The 22,037-nt window shown below is 41.0% G+C and overlaps 1 pseudogene; it reads left to right on the top strand.

Moving 5' to 3' along the window:
• LOC123927612 overlaps positions 1-22,037 on the top strand; it is a 43,754-nt pseudogene that overhangs the window by 5,720 nt on the left and 15,997 nt on the right.

The raw sequence follows: 22,037 nt of genomic DNA, 5'->3' as shown, positions 1-22,037 counted from the left end.
GGGCTCAGTCCTGCAACTGCAGTCAGCCAGGGCACTGAGCTCCTTCCCTCCCTCCCTCCTGGGGACAGAGCAGGCTGTTGCAAGAGTGCAGACCTCTGTGGGAGTTATGCTTGCTGGCATCCCATTGGCCAAGGCAAGTCAGATGACCAAGCCAGCCATCCATGTATAGGCAACTACAAAGGTTAGGAATTCTGGGAGGTGTGATTTATTGAAGGCCATTACTGTACAAATCTACCATGAACTCTATGACATATGGGCTTACACTTTGGGCAGTGGAGGCCATTACAAGGTTTTGAGCAGAATTGTAGCCTAATTAAATCATATCTTAAGGGAAAATTATCTATCTGGTAGAAGTATATAGATTAGATTGGTAAATTAGTTGGTCAACCACTAAAATAGAACAAATGTGCTTTGTTTCCTTAAAACAATAAGTGATAGAAACTCTCTTAAACTCTATTATTCACAAAGCGGAGATGGCAAAATTATGAGAATATTGTTTGATTCTTTATTAAGTTCTGGATAAATTATATAGTTTTAAAAGTTAGCTCTACTTTATTGTAAAAGCAAGGATATTTTGCCATTCTGAAGTTAGGGTTTGTTTTTTTTTTTAAGATTTTATTTATTTAGTGGCACCTGTTGGCTCAGTGGGTTAAAGCCTCAAGGGGTCCTGGGATTGAGCCCCGCATTGGGCTCTCTGCTCAGTAGGACGCCTGCTTCTCCCCCTCTCTTTGCCTGCCTTTCTGCCTATTTGTGATCACTGTCAAATAAATAAATAAGATATTTTTTTAAAAGATTTTATTTATTTATTTGACAGACAGAGATCATAAGTAAGCAGAGAGGCAGGCAGAGAGAGAGGAGGAAGCAGGCTCCCTGCTGAGCAGAGAGGCCAATGCAGGGCTCGACCCTGGGATCATGACCCCAGCCAAAGGCAGAGGCTTTAACCCACCGAGCCACCCAGGCGCCCCCTGCCATTCTGAAGTTAGTTTTAAACATAAGTCATCAGTTAATGAAAAATTTCAACATAATGTGTGAATGCAAACCAAAAATTTTGTTTATATGTTGTGTAAACCTTCATGCCATTCTTCCACTGCTTTTCAGCTTTATCTGTATCTTAAAATATAAAATATTATATATATTATATAAAATATAATATAAAGATAAAATATTATATATATTATATATAAAATATTAGCTTGACAGTTTATTGGCTACCAACCTTGTTTTTAGGTGGAGTCCTCTCTTTTTCCATTCTAGCTGAGACCAGAGAGTCAGAAAGCACTCTAATTTAGAACTGAGAAGGTGACCTTAGCTGGAGTTTAATGCACTCCCTCTGATTTGCCACTGATCTTGGGCATGTCCCAATATATTTCCACTCCACTCTCCTTCATGAAACAGGGCGATAATACCTCTGACCAACATCTTGATATTCTTGGGTAGATGAACTTAGGTAATGGTGTAGAAAGTCCACATAAATGCTACTTGTTATTCTTTTTTTGCAATTATATTTTAAGGTTATTCTCAAACTTATGAAATAACTGTATACTAGAGCATTACAGTTGTTAAACTTGTACACATATAGTAAAAAATATAACTTTTGTAACTTTTTAACTCAACAAGAAATGCTAAAATGGATGAATTTATCATGAAAATATTACTTTTTTGGCTAGTAATATCTTCAGCTGGATTTGTACATAATTTGTTCTGTAACTCCCCCTTTTAGACTTGAAATGCCTTTTTAATTCACCATTTTAATTTACCATTTTAAATGGTAATTCACCATTTTAAAACATTTTAAAACAATACCTGTTATAAAATTGGGGCAAAGCCATTGGAATGGCCTCTGGTTTTCTTCACAGTAAAAGGAAAGGAATCTTATAGATTCCTAAGGACTCTTTTAGCTCCAAAATTCTGTATTATTCAAAGTTAGTCTTTGAAGTAAATTCTCTTTAAAATCACTCCAAATAGGCTAGGTCTTATTGAAAAGCCTGGTTGTTGTAAAGTGAAAGAAGGAATCCGTATTAATAACTTTCACTTGTTTGTTCAGTGCTCATGCTATTATTTACTGATGACCGTCCTTTGTTTCAGAAAGGATAGCTACCTTTATAAGTAAGGTAGAATTCAAACCCAAGTCTCTCTTGCCCCAGTTATTTATTTGACACAGAACAAGCAAGAGAGAGGGAGAGAGACACAGAGACAGAGAGCAAGCACAAGTAGGGGGAACGGCAGGCAGGGGAGAAGCAGGCTCCCCAGTGAGCAAGGAGCCTGATATGGGGCTCAATCCCAGGACCCTGGGATCATGACGTGAGCTGAAGGCAGAGGCTTAACGACCGAGCCACCCAGGTAAAAGCCATTGAAAGACCAGGTTCCTGGGGCATCCCATATAAATGTTCTTCTAACTAATAATGTTGCAGACCTGCAGAGCTGTAGAATAACTAGCTGAGGAAAGATTTCTTGCTGGAGTGGATGTGTTTGCAGCCCTAATTTGATGTTGAAAACACATTCACTCTGGAACTGGCATCATGATGAAGGCAGGATCTTTTCTGGGCTTCCAGAGCCTGCTGTTAAGGTTCCCCAGGTCTGGTCTAAGGTGAGGATCCTATAGGGTTTTCCACTGAGTGGAGGCCCCTGAAAGTGCAGTGGAGGGACCTCTGCCCCTGGCACAGCTATTAAGCACCAGCCCTGCCTTCTGAAAGCCATCCTTGGCACAGTCCAAGCCTTCCTGCAGCCTGAAGGAACTGAGAGGTATTTGGAAGAAAACCTCCATGGCACTTCCTCTTTCCTTTGTCTAAGTGATGATTTTTTTGTGTTACCTTCCTTGTCTAGCTATGATCCTTGCAGGAAAAGCCTGCTATCATGGAGTGGCCAAGATTGGTGAGATTGCCACCGGGTCCCCCTTGTCGACAGAGCTGGATGAGCTGACCATCCATTATGTACAAACCCAAGTTAAGCTGTTCCAGGGCCTTTCCTCCTGTGAGCCCTTGTAAGAACATACGAAGTGGCCCAAATCCAAAACAGTAAGAAGAGCTAGCCCAGTACTCCAATGTGTTCCCTTCTAGGATGATTGAGTGTGCTGTGGTCTGTTGAAAGTGGAGGCTTAGTTAGAGGGCAGGCCAAGGCCAGTGGCTGGCCTCCCTGTTCTCTAGGAATTGGGCATCTGCCTCTAAACTTAGGGCCCTAGCCCTTCCCCTCGGATCCCTAGAGCATGAAGCCCAGGGAGCTTTGACCTACATTCTTAAGGAGATGGGCACGGTAGGCCTCCTGACTGTGGCAGGAGTGTTTCCTGTGACTCACCTCGGACAAAGTCAGACTGCTTTACGTCCTGCTCTTGGCTCTCACTGCTTCCACAGTTGCTCTCAGTTGTGATTTTGCCGGTTTTGCTGGTATGAATTGATCTCCCATGCACACTCGGTGGCCTGCCACACCCTTACCACCTCCAGCCACCAAAGGAATCTCGGTTTCTGTTTACAGAGTCCGTTCACTGTGCCCTCTCCTAAAGGTGGAAGAGTCGCTGTTTTTCCTTTTCTAATAGCCCCACACCTAACCATCATTTTTTTTTTTATTTATTTATTTGACAGAAATCACAACTAGGCAGAGAGGCAGGCAGAGAGAGGAGGAAGCAGGCTCCCCGCTAAGCAGAGAGCCCGATGCGGGGCTCGATCCCAGAACCCTGGGATCATGACCTGAGCTGAAGGCAGAGGCTTTAACCCACTGAGCCACCCAGGCGCCCCTAACCATCATTTTTAAATCTTAAAGAATGAATATGTTTTATTTTAAATGAATATGTTTTATTTTACAAGAGGTAAGATTTCTGGCTTCAAAATGTGTGCCATAATTTTGAAATGTTCAGAATAGCCGAGGAAAATACTGGTAAAGCGTGTGTATGTAGAGAAAAGTGTTTCTCCAATTAAAAAGCAGAAAGGGAAGCTGGGGGTGGGGGTGGGGGTTGTAGGGAACATACATTTAGGATTCAGATAATTCACATCACTTCTATATAAAGTGCCTTAAGCGTTTTCAAGATTGCTTGGAGAGCTCTTACCTGGCCCATTAAAAGTGGAGGAACAGATTGAAGGTGTGATAACAGGGTTGGGGGTGGGGGCTGGGCTGCAGGATGTGAAGTGCAACTGGGGCTCAGGAACATTCTCTGACAACTTCGGTTCTTGAAGAGTTTGTAAAGAGTCTTGAAACCTAAGTCTGAAGTGATGTCACGCGATGAATAAGTCCGCACTTCTCCATTAAATAGACTAGAATAGTTGCCTGCAGAAATTTTTCAAAGCCCTGACTCCTGTTCTTTGGTGCCATCACTCGTGCATGTTCTGGCAAGGTATGGACTGCAGAGACTCTGTCCTCAGCGGAGTCAGTTAGTAAAATACATGCTGCTTTGTGTAGACAGAAGTAGGTAGTAGAACTTACTGGGATGATGGAGGTGATTAGAGGTTTCCAAAAATAGGATTAAATTGAAAAGAAACAACCTATTTGTGTCAGGTGCCACGGGAAGATGTATGACCCCTACATTAAACCATGTGGTGCTCTGATTCACCGTCATTCAGTGTGCCTTTTTTTTTTTTATATTTTATTTATTTGACAGAGAAATCACAACTAGGCAGAGAGGCAGGCAGAGAGGCAGGCAGAGAGAGAGGAGGAAGCAGGCTCCCCGCGGAGCAGAGAGCCCGATGTGGGGCTCGATCCCAGGACCCTGGGATCATGACCTGAGCTGAAGGCAGAGGCTTTAACCCACTGAGCCACCCAGGTGCCCCTCAGTGTGCCTTTTTAATGCTTTATGGTTCTTGCCACTGTTTAAGATTTCTGTTCCACACCTTTTTTCAGCTGTGAATTCAAAATGTTGAATCAGCTATTTCCACAGCAACCATGTTGTTGCAAACACAGGCTGAAAACTTCAGTTTCAACGAGGAAACTATGTTGCAGTGACAAAATTTCTTTCATGTGGATATGCATTCTATTTGGAGGGAGTGGAAATAACTTCCGTGTTTTATTTTTGTTTCAAGTTGTCTTTTTGCTTATAGTCACCATGTAGTCTAGTTAGTAATTTTCTGCTCACCTGCAGCAATTTTACAATAAAGTGCCGCCCTAGCAAGCTTTGCTTCTGGAGGCCCAGTGTTTAATTTGTTTTCCCGTGCCTCGTTTTTTATTTTGTTTAAACTGTAGGCTAAAATACTACCGTATATCTCTTTAAATTCCGTGTATGAAAGACTAATCAGATTTCATAGATGAAAGAGACCTAAGGTAGATTCTGTTTCTCTCATTTTTCAAGAAGGTTTTATTGTCTAATTACTGGCTTTTGGTGTTGATATTCATAACTTTATTATGAAACATTGTAAATCCCATCTGATAAGACTGAAGGGGCATTTCATATGTGAAGATCACAGATCAATTCAGAATTTTCATTCCTGAAGCGTATTGTCTCTGAAAAACCTTTGTGTCTGCCCCCACCCTCTCCAACAAATCCTAGTTTTAAAACTTTCAGTTAAAAATTTTGCTTAGGAAGGATCTGAAAGGGATGCTGAAGAATTCTTATCCTTTCTAAAACTGAGATTATAGGAATAGTTTTCATTTTAATATTGAATTCAAATATTTTTTAATGTTGCTGTAAGACAGCCTTTCTGATTTTATATAGTTTTTTACATGAACTTTTTTTTTTAAGATTTTATTTATTTATTTGACAGAGATCACAAGCAGGTAGAGCAGCAGGCAGAGAGAGAGGGAGAAGCTGGCTCCCCGCTGAGCAGAGAGTCTAATGTGGGGCTCGATCCCAGGACCCTGAGATCACCTGAGCCAAAGGCAGAGGCTTAACCCACTGAGCCACCCAGGTGCCCCCACATGAAATTTCTGTTATATTCTGATAGTTCTGTACTTTGGGAGGTGGAAGAAAATATCCTCTAGGTAAAATATTGACCTAATTCATAGAAATTTGGTGTGAGGATTCTACTTGGAAAACCTGACCAAGTGTATTATGAGTATAATTAGGAACTGAGCATTTTAGTCTCTTCCACTTTGTGGGGGAGGGGGGAGGTAAAGCTGGAGGAAAAAGGTTATTCACCTTTGCTTATTTTATACTTGTCATTTGGATTGGCATCTGTTAAGACAGAGCTGTAGCCATGCCATTTCTGATTCCTGGCTATGGGTGTTTTCGTTTAGATATCCCTCTTAACACAACAGCTCACCTTTGTGAATAATTTTAAGATGCTTTTGCCTAAAAGTAACAAGTACCCAATTAGTCGTGGCTTAGGCATAAAGGATGTTCATTAACCCACATGAGAAGGCCAGGGGTAACAAATTCCTAGTTAGGTAATGATTACTAAGAGCTTAGGTCCCTTCTCTCTTCCTTCTCATGCTCAAGTCTAACTCATGGGGCCAAGATGGCTGCCATTGCTAGTCTTAAGCATCACATCCTCTCTCTTCCCATTGTATCCAAAAGCAGGAAGGGGAATTTCTTCTCAGTTGTGCCCTTTACAAAGGAGGAAACCTTTCTTTTTTTTTTTTTTTTTTTTTTTTTTAAGATTTTATTTATTTATTTGACAGAGAGAGATCACAAGTAGGCAGAGAAGCAGGCAGAGAGAGAGGAGGAAGCAGGCTCCCCATGGAGCAGAGAGCCCGATGCGGGGCTCGATCCCAGGACCCTGAGATCATGACCTGAGCCGAAGGCAGAGGCTTAATCCACTGAGCCACCCAGGCGCCCCAGGAGGAAACCTTTCTCTGGCAGCCCCAGCATATATATCCTCTCATGTCTCATGACCCTGCAGCCAGAGAGCTTTCTTCAGCATTGTTAGCCAAGGAATACATCTGAGGGGGAGAGGACATAGCTTGTAGAAAGATATCAAAGGTCTTGTTTCAGCAATTTTCAGTGAAAGGAAAGGACTTAAACAAATGTCCTCACTTCAGCTGTGCCTCAGACTGCATAGTGCTTCCGGCATTCTGTGTCTCTGAGTGGGATTATGTTTTTCTCCCACATGGAGTGTGGTTTCACTAGCATGTATATACTTCAGACATTATGATTGTTGCTTTTCCTGGACACTTGGTTTTTCTCCTGAAAACCATAGCCATCTTTTGCAGTCTGTTCCTATTTGGGAAGTGGGACTCCAAGCAGAGGAAGAGTTAGGGATCTGGGGGGTAGTTTCTGTTTTTCTGCCCTTTTGTTTTTCTTTTCAGCCTTTGGTTGACTTGTAATCATGAACTCTTAGGTGCATTTTCTCTGCCTCTGCTACTTTACTTTCTTTCCTCCTCTCTTCTTACTCTCTGTCCATGTGTCTGTGTGACCTCACAGCCTCGTTTCATTTTTAAAAACTGGGGGACCGGGGGTGCCTGGGTGGCTCAGTGGGTTAAAGCCTCTGCCTACTGTGGAAGCTGAGAAAATTAAGGCCATCCCACCTCAGGTTTGGTTTAGCATAAGTACAGCCATCTTGGCAAAGCAAAAGCTGGCACCTTGCACCCCCTCTCCACCCGCTCCCCTCCCCTTGGCAGTATGTGTGACATTCCTCAGGCATCCCTGACTGCCCTAAAAGAAAAACAAATAGTTAACTTGCAGAGATCACAGTCCAGCAAGGCAGGAGTCTCCCTTGGTTTACAAATGTCCTTGAGATTTACAACAAAGAAGTTACCTTATCAATAGCCCAATTTCCAGAGGCACACATAACTCAGTTCCTCAAGCCCTAAATAAAGTTACATTTCTTCTAAACCTAAATCTCACTAACAAGAACACTTGATAGCAGGAATGTGACATTCCACCAGGAGACTCCCAGTTGTCGTTAGTGCCTCATCAGAGGGAGAAACGGCCTTGATTTGATAATAAACGGGCCTCCAATATCCTGACAGTCTTTTCTATCCTGATAGCCCTTCTGAACATCCCCTTTGTCCTCACTTACTGCTGAGCCAGCAGTCATGGCCCAATTATCTACTGCCAAGTCCACCCCCACTCTGCCTTTAAAAACTCTGACTGTAATCCGGTTCGGGGTCCAAGTCCCTACTCCGCTGTGTCGGGTATACTTGGGCCCAAGCTTAAGCTTGTCAAATAAACCCTCGTGTGATTGCATCAGTGCTTGGCTCCTTGGTGGTCTCTCGGATGCGAAAACTCGGCACAACACCACGGCTCAGGTCATGATCTCAGGGTCCTGGGATTGAGCCCCGCGTCGGGGCTCTCTGCTCTGCAGGGAGCCTGTTTCCTCCTCTCTCTCTGCCTGCCTCTCTGCCTACTTGTGATGTCTCTCTCTCTGTCAAAATAATAAATAAAATCTTTAAAAAACAAAAAAAACAAAAACAAACAAAAAAACCTAGGGGACCAGAGGAAAAAAGTCACCTGTAATTTTACCACTTTAACACAAGTACTTTGTCACCACTATATTCTTTTCTGGTCTTTTCTTCCCTTGAGGATGCTCATATACAGCATGTCTCACAGCAGATGTCGGGTGCTGACTCTGCCAGGCATAGGGCGCAGCACCCAATGTGTGTCATTTCACCTCATCCGCCCAACCGCCCTGAGTTGGGCGTAGGCACTTTCACTATCTCTGACTTCATAGATGAGACCTGGAAGGGAAGGGTGTGCCTTAGATCACAGAGTTGATAATAGGTGGTTCAACTTTAGGACTGAGTTCTCTCTTTGTACTCTACCATACTTCACTGAAGCAAAGGGAAAAAGAGCCAGCCAGCCTAGAAGGGGCCATTAAAGAGGAAGAACATGGGAACCCCATGATGGGGACCTTTTCGAGAGGGAGATGATCAGGAAGCAGAGTGTCAGAGTGTCAGTGGCCAAAGAGGCCAAAGAAAGGCTGGCAGCTGTGGTGATGAGAGCTCACTGGTCCCCTGGGAAAGGGTGGTGATTTCACTAGGGTGCTGACCATAAATGCCAGGTGTTATGTTACAGGGTCAGGAAGGATGGAAATTACAGAGAAGTTTTATATGTATGTAAAGTGTGTGTTAGATAATATAGCATATATGGCTCTTACAGGTACTGCTTGACTTTTGCACTTGTATTGCTGTGCTTCATACAGAAACTCAAATGTCTTTAAGTGCCTGCCTGCTGTGTGTCATGTACTTCATACATTGCCTCATCTCATCCTGAGGAGCCTCATGGATGAATTTTCCCTTCATGATTTGCAGGGTGGGCAATAACCCAGGGTTTCCTTGATGTGGCTAATAAGCCCTAAGGGTAACTTGGTGATCACCTTCTTCCACTTGGTAGACAACCACATTGGGTCCTTGACTATGTGCTCTGTAGGCAAGTGAGAGAGAACAAGGGTTATAAGAGTTGGTGACCCCTAGAGAGTATGGTAGGTGGCGTCAATGTCAGCATGGATCCTAGAGCTTCCTCCCTCCCCAGCTGAAGCACAGGAAAGATCCTATGACCTAGGACAAGGAGGTCAGGCTAAATTTTATTTTCCCTTGAGACCCTGGCAGATAGCAGGCTGCCCAGCACCTCAGTGTGCTGCTGTCAACTTGTTTGACTTTGGGCAACATTTCATGTCTGTGAGCCAGTGGCATGCTAAAGAGGATGATGACAACACCTTCTGAACTGTTTGACGATGCAGGGAGGTAACGTGTCTTGTGGACTCTAAAGTTTTGAAGACCAGAAAGATGCCTCTCTGTTGCCACTTATTATGCTCAAATATTTGAGAACTCAAAAACAGTACACTTTTTTCATTGACATTATTCTCCTCTGTAGAGTGGGTGATGGAAGTGTGTAAGCACATACGTTTTCCTTGATTATTCCTGATTAGTCATGAACCAGTTTTTCAGTTCTCTCCATTGTATCTTTGTTTTCAATTTCATGAATCTGTCCTCTTACCTTTAATTTCTTCTTTCTACTATCTTGGGTTTACTCTGTTGTTATTTTCCTGAATTCTGAAATGATACATTTAATTCATTAATTTTACATACAGACCTCATTTTTTTATTTTTATTTTTTTCTTTTAAGATTTTATTTATTTGAGGCAGATCAGGGAGGGAGAAGCTGACTCGCCACTGAGCAGAAAGTCTGATCCTGGGCTCAATCCAGGGACTCTGAGGTCATGACTTGAGCTCAAGGCAGACACTTAACTGACTGAGCTACCCAGGCACCCCACAGACCTTCTTTTAGACCACAGTGCAGGACCATAAAAATGACCATGCAAGTTAAAACCACTGGAAGCCTTCTTAATATCAATGGAGAAAATTAGGATTGTCCCATAACCTTTATTTTTTCCCCATTTTTATTTTTTAAATTATTATTTTTTAATTTTATTTTTTCCATGTTCCAAGATTCATTGTTTATGCACCACACCCAGTGCTCCATGCAATTTGTGCCCTCCTCAATACCCACCACCAGGTTCACCCATCCCTCCACCCCTTTCCCCTCCAAAACCCTCAGTTCATTTCTCAGAGTGCACAGTCTCTCATGCTTCATCTCCCCTTCCGATTTCCCCCAATTCACTTTTCCTTTCCTTCTCCTAATGCTCAAATATGCTCCATGTTATTCCTTAAACTCCACAAGTAAGGGAAACCATACCATAATTGACTCTCTCTGCTTGACTTATTTCACTCAGCATAATCTCCTCCAGTCCCGTCCATGTTGATACAAAAGTTGGGTATTCATCATTTCTGATGGAGGCATAATATTCCATTGCATATATGGACCATATCTTCTTTATCTATTCGTCTGTTGAAGGGCATCTCAGCTGGAAAGAGAGAATCTTAAGCAGGGGTTTGATCTCAAAACCCTGAGATCATGACCTAAGCTGAAATCAAGTTGGACACTTCACATGTCCACCTGTTTCAGTATTTTTAAGAACTTTAAAAAATTTCAGATGTGGCATATTTTAGGCTTGCATGAAAATGTCGATAGTTAATTAGTGATCCTATATGGAATAACTAGTTGTCAGCTTTATTCATTATTGATAATACACTTCATTTTTGTTAACATCAAAATGGTTATATTTTAGCCTTAATCTACTAATCGATGAAAAAGGAAGATGAATAGTTAATGTTAACTCATCTCAGTATAATAGCTTATAGAAAACTTTTCTTCTTCTGATGCCGATGCTGTTTTTTACATTCACATGTAAAGAAAACAATTGCTTGTAATCTGTATATGGACGCAAAATTGATAAATTATTTCTTTGTGTTATATAATTGATAAGCTTGAATAAATTAATGCCAACCTTTCAGCTAAAATAAGACTGGTACATTAAAACCCACCTTGGACACATGAAAAAGTGCTCCGCATCACTCGGCATCAGGGAAATACAAATCAAAACCACAATGAGATATCACCTCACACCTATCAGAATGACTAAAATTAACAAGTCAGGAAACGACACAGAGGCTGCCGAGGATGCAGAGAAAGGGGAACCCTCCTACACTGTGGTGGGCATGCAAGCTGGTGCAGCCACTCTGGAAAACAGCATGGAGGTTCCTCAAAAAGATGAAAATAGAGTTGCCCTACGACCCAGCAATTGTTCTACTGCGTATTTACCCTAAAGATACAAACATAGTGATCCAAAGGGGCACGTGCACCCAAATGTTTATAGCAGCAATGTCCACAATAGCCAAACTATGGAAAGAATCTAGATGTCCATCAACAGATGAATGGATAAAGAAGATGTGGTGTATATATACACAATGGAATACTATGCAGCCATCAAAGGAAATGAAATCTTGCATTTGCAATGACGTGGATGGAACTAGAGGGTATTATGCTGAGCAAAATAAGTCAATCAGAGAAAGACAACTATCATATGATCTCCCTGATATGAGGATTTTGAGAGGCAAAGTGGGGGGTTTAGGGGGAAGGGAAGGAAAAAAATGAAACAAGATGGGATCGAGAGGGAGACAAACCGTAAGAGACTCTTAATCTCACAAAACAAACTGAGGGTTGCAGTGGGGAGAGGGGTATGGAGAGGGTGGTTGGGTTATGGACATTGGGAAGGGTATGTGCTATGGTGAGTGCTGTGAAGTGTGTAAGCTTGATAATGCACAGACTTGTACCCCTAGGGCAAATAATACATTATATGTTAATTTAAAAAATAATTAATTTTTAAAAATCCACCTTGGGAAATATTTTTCCTTCATTGCAAATCCTGTGCCTTACCTTGATGGTGCTTGTGTACAGCAGGTGGGCTAAATTAGTTTAACTGCTAATCAAAAATGAAGTGGGTAAACATTTAATTTGCTCCCTGAATCAGTTTATCAATCCTAATGACAGAATTAGCACCTAAGCTCTGAATCTTCCCATACCTTTACATAATATTTGGTTATAATTTTCAGAGAGGACATCTCTGCTAGGCCCTACTTTAGGTGTTGACAGACTGGATTGTGATACTAGGCGTGCATTTGTTCTCTGCCTCACTGAAAAGACTTGAGTTTAAAATATCTAGAATGTTTTCTTTTTGAAAATTTTTTTATTTTAAAGATTTTTATTTACTTGAGAGGGACAAAGAGAGCACGAGATGGGGAAGGGGTACAGAAAGAGGGGGAAGCAGACTCCCCACTGAGCAGGGAGCCTGATGCAGGCTCAATCCCAGGACCCTGGCATCATGATCTGAGCTGAAGGCAGACGCTTAACCAACTGAGCCACCCAGGGACCCTTCTAGAATGTTTTCTAATGATAATTCCATTGAGATTTTTAGTCCTTGTGCAAGGATAACAGTAATATTTTCTTTTAAAAGCATTTTTGTATATGAATTAAGAATTCATATGTCATACAGGGTTTATTAGTTTCCATTTATTTTTCAAGCCTTATTATTAGTTATCCCCTTTCTTAAAAAAGAAAAAAATTATTTAGTGTGGCTGTCTCTAACTACCTTCATAGTACACTTTTCTTTTATTCTAAACTTCCAAAGTAAGTGGTTTGTACCAACTTCCTCCTTTTCTGCATTATCTTTCCTTTCTCACTTTTTACTAGAGATCAGGAAGCTGGAAGGAAGCTGACACTGAGTGGTTATAGCCTGCGTCTTGCTCTTGGCACTTTTCCCTGGTTAGGACACTTAATCCTCACAGCCTGGGTTGCCAGGTATCCAGCACTGAACCCACATAGTCTGGTATTGTAGTTTCTTGTTTGGCAGATGAAAATTTTATAAATAAAAATGTCCCTTGTGTTTTGGGTTTTTTCGGGGGTTTCCTTAATGGGTTATTTATGACTCAGGATTCTCTGAGACCAGATCTTGGTGTTACTAAACCTTGGTGATAGAAAACAGAAGCTGCCAGAAATTTGCTCCTGGAGACTCTAAGGATGGAAACCCGTCTGTGTGGGTGCCAGCCCTGCCCGAGAGAGCTTGTTCTTCCAGGGCTTAGGGTCATGGAGATGAATGCTGGGTGCTCACACTCCAGATACAGCCGGGGTCTTTACTGCCACAACAGAAGCCTCTTCATCTAAAACCAGTTGTTGAGTGGGGGTGGGGAGAGACAGAGGGGAAGGAGAGGGCAAGTTGGGGACCAGGCATAAAGTTTCAACAAAAATCATTCTTCCTGTGGGAATTTCTGTAACACCTTTGTGTACAGCAATAAATTCAAATGCTACAGATACCACCTCATGATGGGTCAAACTTGCCAGAGTTTCTTTCCCTGCCCCCACTGTACTTCTTTATATTCTCTTTCACTGCAATTACCGTTCATTCATTTGTTCAGTGTATTTGTTTATTGATCAGATTTTTAAGGACTATTATGTGCCAGGCAGGCACGGGCATCACAAAGGTGACTAGGATCAGAGGATGAAGTTCTTGTCCACGAGTAACTTCCAGAAATATTCAGACACTGCCTGTGTTTTTCTCCGAACAGGGTACTAGTTCCCAATTACTGCTAGTTCCAGATGGCTGTTCTATTGTTTTGTGTTATTTTGTTTTTGATAGATTTCTTTTTTTAGAGTTTTAAGTTTATAGAAAATTGAGCATATCTTACCTGGACTTCCTACAGACTCCTCTCTCCCCCACTCAGTGATGAACCAGTATCAATACATTGTTATCAGCTTAAGTCCATAGAACGTTTACTGTTTGTGTTTACATGAGTTTTGACAAATGTTTAATGGCATATGTCTACCATTACGGTATCCACCCCACACACACCCTCTTTGGCAACCACTGATTGTCTTACTGTCTGTGTAGTTTTTCCTTTTCCAGAATGTCATTTAGTTGGGATTTAATAGTACAAAATCTTTTCAAACTGGCTTCTTTCACTAAGCAGTATGCATTTAAGCTTGCTCCATGTCTTTTTGTGGCTTAATAGCTTGTTTCTTTTTTATCACCTATAATACTCAGTTGAACACGTGCACTACAGTTTATCCATTCATCTTGGTTGCTTCCAAGTTTTGGCACTATGAAAAAGCTGCTATTAACATTCGTATACTGTTTTTCTTCTGTGGACAAAAGATTTCAAATCATTTGGGTAAATACCTAAAAGCATAATTACTGGATTTAATGGTCACACTGTCTTGCAAAGTGGCTGTGCCATTCTGCTTCCTACCATAATGAATGAGAGTTCCTGTTACTCCACATTCTCAGCATTTGGTGTTGTCAGTTTGCTGGATTTTAGCCATTCTGATAGGTGTGTGGTGGTTTCTCATTGTAATTTGCAATGGTATATGATGTGAAGTGCCTTTTCACATGCTTATTTACCATTGTATATCTTTTTTGATAAGGTCTGTTTAGATCTTTGTTCATATTTTAATTGAGTTTGTTTTCTTTTTGTTTTAATAGTTATGTATATTTTGAATACAAGTTCTTTATTAGATACGTGTGTTGTAAATGTTTTCTCCCAGTCTGGCTTGTCTTTGCATTATTTTAAGTGTCCATAACAGACAAGTTTTTAATTTTAGAGAAGGGGGAGGAGGGACAGAGGAAGATAGAATTTTAAGCAGGCTCCAGGCCCAGCGCAAGTCCCACATGGGGCTCAATCTCACAACCCTGAGATTATGTCCTGAGCTGGAATCAAGAGTTAGATCCTTAACTAACTGAGCCACCCAGGTGCCCCACAGACTGGTTTTTAATTTTTTTTAACTTTTTTTTTTTTTAGATTTTATTTATTTATTTGACAGACAGAGATCACAAGTAGGCAGAGAGGCAAGCAGAGAGAGAGGAGGAAGCAGGCTCCTCGCCGAGCAGAGAGCACGATTCGGGGCTTGATCCCAAGATCCTGGGATCACGACCTGAGCCGAAGGCAGAGGCTTTAACCCACTGAGCCACCCAGGCGCCCCGTGGTTTTTAATTTTAATGAAGTCCAACTTACCAGTGTTTTTTCTTTCATGAATCATGCTTTTGATGTTGTCTCTAAAAACTTACTGCTAAGCCAAGGTCATATAAATTTTCTCTGATGTTTATAGTTTTTCATTTTGCATTTAAGTCTATGATAGATTTTGAATGTAATCTTTGTGAAGGTGGAAGGTCAGTGATAGGATCACATGATTTTTCTTCTCTACTTTAGCCTGTTGATGTGATGAATTGCCTAGATTGACTTTTGAATGTTGAACCAGTGTTGCATACAAAGAATAAGTTCTATTGGTCACAGTGTATAATTCTTTTCATACATTACTGGAAATGGTTTGCTAATACCTTGTTGAGGATTTTTGCATCTCTCTTTATGAGAGATACTGGTTCATAGTTTTTCTTTCGTACTGTATCTTTTTTTAAAAGATTTTATTTATTCATTTGAGAGAGAGGGAGCATGAGCTGGGGGACAGGGAGGGAGAGAGACAAGCAGACTCCCCACTGAGTGTGAAGCTCTGCATGGGGCTCGATCCCAGGACCCCGAGATGGTGACTTGAACTGAAGTCAGATGCTTAATCAACTGAGCTACCCAGGCACCCCTTCCTTGCTATACCCTTATCTGGTTTTGGTATTAGGTTAATGGTGGCCTCATAGAATAAATTAGAAAGTGTTCTCTTTGCTTCTATTTCCTGAAACAGATTGTAGAGAACTGGTATCATTTCTCCAAATATATAAATATTTGGTAGAATGCACCAGTGAAACCATCTGGGCCTATTACTTTCTGTGTTTGGATGATTGTGTTTGTTTGTTTGTTTGTTTGTTTTAATTATTTTTTTAAAAAGATTTTATTTGGGCGCCTGGGTTGCTCAGTGGGGTTAAGCCTCTGCCTTCGGCTCAGGTCATGATCTCAGGGTCCTGGGATCGAGCCCTGCATCGGGCTCTCTGCTCAGGGGGGACCCTGCTTCCCTCTCTCTCTGCCTGCCTCTCTGCCTACTTGTGAGCTCTCTCTCTGTCAAATAAATAAATAAATAAAATCTTTTAAAAAATAATAATAATAATAAAAAGATTTTATTTATTTGTCAGAAAGAGCGAGTGAGCACAAGCAGGCAGAGCAGCAGGCAGAGGGAGAAGCAGGCTCCCCGCTGAGCTGGGACCCCCCCCCCCAATATGGGACTTGATCCCAGGACCCTGGAATCATGAGCTGAGCCAAAGGCAGCTGCTTAACCGACTGAGCCACCGAGGCGTCCCATGGATGATTGTTAATTGTTGATTTGATTCCTTTATTAGACCTAGGCCTATTCAGATTATCTATTTCTTGTGCATGTTTTGATAGATTGTGTCTTTCAAGAACTTGGTCTGTTTTATCTAAGTTACCAAATTTGTGGCATAGCATTTATATTCTTTTTTTTTTTTTTTTAAGATTTTATTTATTTATTTGGCAGAGAAAGATCACAAGCAGGCAGAGAGGCAGGCAGAGAGAGGAGGAAGCAGGCTCCCTGCTGAGCAGAGAGCCCGACGCGGGACTCGATCCCAGGACCCTGAGATCATGACCCGAGCCAAAGGCAGCGGCTTAACCCACTAATGTCTAGGAGATCAGAAGTGATGGCTGCTCTTTCATTTCTGATATTAGTACAGGTTTGGTTCTAGATATTGTCGGTTTGGTTCTACACCACCACAATGAAGCCAGTCAAATAAATTTTTTGGTTTCCCAGTGCATATAAAAATTATGTTTACACTATACTTTGGTCTGTTAAGTGTATAATAGCATAATGTCTAGAAAAACATAATGCATACCTAATTTAAAAGTATTGTTTTAAAAAATGCTAACCATCATGTGAATTTTCAGTGAGTTGTAATCTTTTTGCTGGAGGAGGGTTTTGCCTCAATGTTGATGGCCGCTGACTGATCAGGGGACTACTGAAGGTTAGGGTGGTTGTGGTGGGTTCTTAAAATAAGGCAACAGTGAAGCTTACCACATCAATTAACTCTTTCACAAATGATTTCTCTGTGGCATGTAGTGCTGTTTGATAGCATTTTGCCCACAGTAGAACTTCTTTCAAAATTGAAGTCAGTCCTTCAATCCCTGCTTCTCCTTTGTTAGCTTAGTTTATGTGATATTCTAAATCCTTTGTTGTCATTTCAACAGTCTTCACAGCATCTTCCCCAAGAGTAAATTCCATCTCAAGAAACTACTCTTTGCTCATTCACAAGAAGTAGATCCTCACCCATTCAAATTTTATCACAAGATTATAGCAATTCACTCCCACCTTCCTGTTCCACTCTTGATTCTACGTCTCCTGCTGTCTTCACCACATCTTCAGTGACTTCTTCCAAGCTCCTGTTAATGATATTTTGACCTTTTCCCATGAATCACAAATGTTCTTGATGGTATCTAAGAGGGGAATCCTTTCCAGAAGGCTTCGATTTACTTTGCCCAGATTCATTAAAGGAATCACTGTTTATGGCAGCAATAACCTTATGAAATATATTTTTTAAATGATAAGACTTAAAAGTTGAAATGACTCCTTGATCCATGGGCTGCAGAATGGATGTTGGGCTAGCAAGCAGGAAAACAGCATTAATGTCATGGTACCTCTCTATCAGAGCTGGGAAACAAGATGCCTTGTCAATGAAAAGTAATATTTTGAAAGGAACCTTTTTCTCTGAGCAGTAGATCTCAACAGTAGGCTTAAAATATTTAGTAAACCATAGTGTAAATAGATGTGGTGTCATCCAGGCTTTGTTGTTGCATTTACAGAACACAAACAGAGTTTACTTAGCATAATTCTTAAGGGCCTTAAGATTTGGGGAATGGTAAATGAGCATTGGCTTCAATGTAGTTACCAGCTGCATTATCCCCTGACAAGAGAATCAGCCTGTCACTTTGAAGTTTTGAAGCCAGGGATTGACATCTCTTTAGCTATGAAGATCCTGAAAGTCCTAAATGGCATCTTCTAATATTAGGCTGTTTCATCTACACTGAAAATCTGTTGTTTAGCATAGTCACCTTCATGAATGATCTGCCTGATCTTCTGGATAAGTTGCTCAGCTTCTGTATCAGCACTTGTATTTCGATATTGCTATGTACTTTTATATTATGGAAAGAGTTTCTTTGCTTAAACTTCATGAACCAGCCCATGCTAGCTTCAGACTTTTCTTCTGCAGCTTCCTCATCTCTCAGACTTCATGGGCTTGGGGAGAGTTAGGGCCTTGCTCTGGATTGGGCTTTTGCTTAGGGAAATGTTGTGACTAGTTTGCTCTTCTGTCTAGACCTCTAAAACTGTCTCCATATCATCAGTCAGATTGTTTTGCTTTCTTATCATTTGTTCACTGGAGTGGCACTTTTATTTTATTTTATTTTTTTAATTTTATTTTTTCAGTGGCACTTTTAATTTCCTTCAAGAACCTTTCCTTTGCATTCACCACTCAGATAACTGTTTTGGTGCAAGAGGGCCTCACTTTAAGCCTATCATGGCTTTTTGACATGCCTTCCTCACTAAACTTAATCACATCTAGTTTTTTTATTTAGAGTGAGAGATTATTTATTTATTTATTTTCTTTTCACTTGAACACTTTAAGGCCATTATAGGGTTATTTTTTTTTTTTAAGATTTTATTTATTTATCTGACAGACTAGAGATCACAAGTAGGCAGAGAGGCAGGCAGAGAGAGAGGAGGAAGCAGGCTCCCTGATGAGCAGAGAGCCCGATGCGGGGCTCGATCCCAGGACTCTGGGATCATGACCTGAGCCGAAGGCAGAGGCTTTAACCCACTGAGCCACCCAGGCGCCCCGATTATAGGGTTATTGATTAGCCTAACTTCAATATTGTGTATCTCGGGGTATAGAGAAGCCTGAGCAGAGGAAGTGAGGCAGGGAAGCTGTTGGTTTGTGGACTTGTGAGAGCACAACATTTATTAAGTTTGCAGTCTTATATGGGTGAGGTTCATGGTGCCCCAGAACAATTATAATAGTAACCAAGGATCATTGGTCACAGATTACCATAACAAATATAATACTAATGAGAAAGTTCGAGTAATTTTGAGAGTCACAAATGTGAGTCACAAAGTGAGCAGATGTTGGAAAATGGCACTGATAGACTTACTTCACATGGGGTTGTCACAGACCTTCTAGTTTATAAAAAATGCAATATCTGGGAAGTGTAATAAGGCGGAGCATAACAAAACAAGTTATTCCTATGATTTGTGTCTTCTCTCTTTTTCTCTAGGTTATCCCAGGTGGAGGTTTACCAGGAGTATTTTAAAGAACTAGCTTTTGATTTCATTGACTTTTCTTTATTGTTTTCCTGTTTTCATTTGTTTATGCTTTAACTTTTATTAGTTTTCTTCTGCTTGCTTTAGTTTAAATTGTTCTTTCTCTGGTTTCCTAAATTGGAAGCTCAGATTATTGACTTTACATGTTTCTCTTCTAATATACATATTGAATGCTATAAATTTCCCTCTAAGTACTGCTTTTGCTGCATTGCACAAATTTTGGTGTGTTGTATTTTCATTCAAATAGTTTTACATTTCTCTTAATTTCTTCTTTGACCCCAGTGTTATTTAGAAGTTGTTGTTTCATCTCCAAATATTTTGGGATTTTTTCCAACCAGCTTTGTATTACTGATTTCTAGTTTAATCTCATTGTGGTCTGGGGGCATTCTTTGTATGATTTCCATTCTTTTAAATTTGCTCAGGTATGTTTTATGACCCAGAATATGGTATGTCCTAGCGAATGTTTTATGCGCACTTAAAGAGAATGCACGTGTGATGAGCACTGGGTGTGATACGCAACAATGAACTAATGAACACTACATCAGAAACTAAGGATGTGGGGCGCCTAGGTGGCTCAGTGGATTAAAGCCTCTGCCTTCGGCTCAGGTCATGATCCCAGGGTCCTGGGATCGAGCCCCGCATCAGGCTCTCTGCTCAGCAGGGAGCCTGCTTCCTCCTCTCTCTGCCTGCCTCTCTGCCTATTTGTGATCTCTGCCTGTCAAATAAATAAATAAAATCTTAAAAAAAAAAAAAAGGATGTACTATATGTTGGCTGACTGGCCATTTAAAAAAAAATGTACATTCTGCTGTTAGATGAAATATTCTGTCGTTTAGAATCAGTTGATTGATGGTGCTGTTCAGTTCTGTTATCCTGCTGTTTTTCTGCTGGCTGGATCTGTCAGTTGCTGAGAGAGAGTACTGAAGTCTCTAGCCAGTATGGTTGGCTCATCTGTTTCCTCAGGCATTTCCGCTCTCTCTCAGGGGCACGTTCACATGAACGATTGCTATGGCTTCTGGGAGAATTGATTCCTTTATTCCAGTGTCATGCCCCTCTTTATCCTGGATAATTTTTTGTCTTGAAGTCTGCTCTTAATGAAATTACTGTAGCTATTTTAGCTTTCTTTTGGGGTTAGTGTTAGCTTGGCATATCTTCTCCATCCCTTTATGTTGATATTATATGTTTCTTTATATTTAAAAGTGGCTTTTTTGTAAACAGAATATATTTGGGTCTTGTTGTCTCTTTTGCTGGTCTTTTTTTTTTTTTTTTTAAGATTTTATTTATTTGACAGATGGAGATCACAAGTAGGCAGAGAAGCAGGCAGAGAGAGAGGAGGAAACAGGCTCCCTGCTGAGCAGAGAGCCTGATGCGGGGCTCAATCCCAGGACCCTGGGATCATGACCTGAGCCGAAGGCAGAGGCTTTAACCCACTGAGCCACCCAGGTGCCCCTTGCTGGTCTTTTAATTGGTACATTTAAGCCATTTATATTTAAAATGATTAGTGACCTGATTGGATTAATATCACCATACTTGTAATTGTTTTGTATTCTTTGCACTTGTTCATTTTCTTTTTAAAAAATCGTCTCCATTTTCTGCCCTTTCTTGTTTTAATTGAGCATTTTATGTTCCATTGTCTTTCCTCTCTTAGCATATTGATTATACTTAAAAAAAAATAGTTTTTCTAGTGGTTGCCCTCAGGTTTGGTAGCATATATTTACAACCATTCTAGGTCCACTTTCAGATTCCACCATACACTTCATGGAGGAGAGGGGGCACAGGTTCCTTGGGGCAGAGCATTACTGTTTCTCCCTCCTGCCCTCTGTAGCACTGTTGTCATTCATTGGACTTAATCCACAAGCTTGACCCACTCCATACGTTGATGTTATTATTACTTTGAATAAAGAGTTATCTGTTATATTAATTAAGAATAAGAAATACAAGATTGAATTATCTTCATTTATTCTTTAATGCTCTTCATTTTTGTCAACCTTAAAAGTAAAATAGCCAGCTAGTGGACCAGCAAAATTAGCTCATTTGAGAATTGCAATTTGGGGTGTACAGACTGTAACAAACTATAGGGAAGTGCAGAAAACAAAGGAGGGGAGCTTGCTTTTATAGAGGAAAGGAGGAAGTTAGGGGCTGTGTGGAATGAAAGCCTACTGGAGGAGGGGGAGAGTTCAGGGTTGTGGGAACTTCTCATGGCTGAGCTCTTGCTGGGCTGGAGGACATTTTCCCTCCTCCTGGGGTGGTAAGCTGCTTCCTGTTGGGAAATGCAAATATACTGCTTTTTTCCTGCTGAGATCTTTAGGTGGTACAGGTGCTGGAGTGCAGAACTCCCCCTTCAGGGCTTACTGACTCCCTTTGAAATGAGGCTTCTTTTGTTCTTTTTCATTTCTATATGGTGATCCAAGTTTCTGGACGATATGATTTTCTCTGGAGGAAACTCAGACTTCAGTTTTCCTCTGATGTCCTTGTTTTTATTTCCCTCCACCACCTTTTGTCTTTAGGTTTCTTTTAAAAATCCTTCCAAATGAAGTTAGATGTAAACCCTGTTGATGGGTGATATAAATAGTAAAGTAATTGAGGAGG

This window comes from Meles meles, chromosome 17 (assembly GCF_922984935.1).
Source record: "Meles meles chromosome 17, mMelMel3.1 paternal haplotype, whole genome shotgun sequence".
In the NCBI taxonomy this organism is placed as follows: Eukaryota; Metazoa; Chordata; class Mammalia; order Carnivora; family Mustelidae; genus Meles; species Meles meles.
Note: the sequence above shows the minus strand (reverse complement) of the source record. Positions and strands in the feature narration are given on the sequence as shown.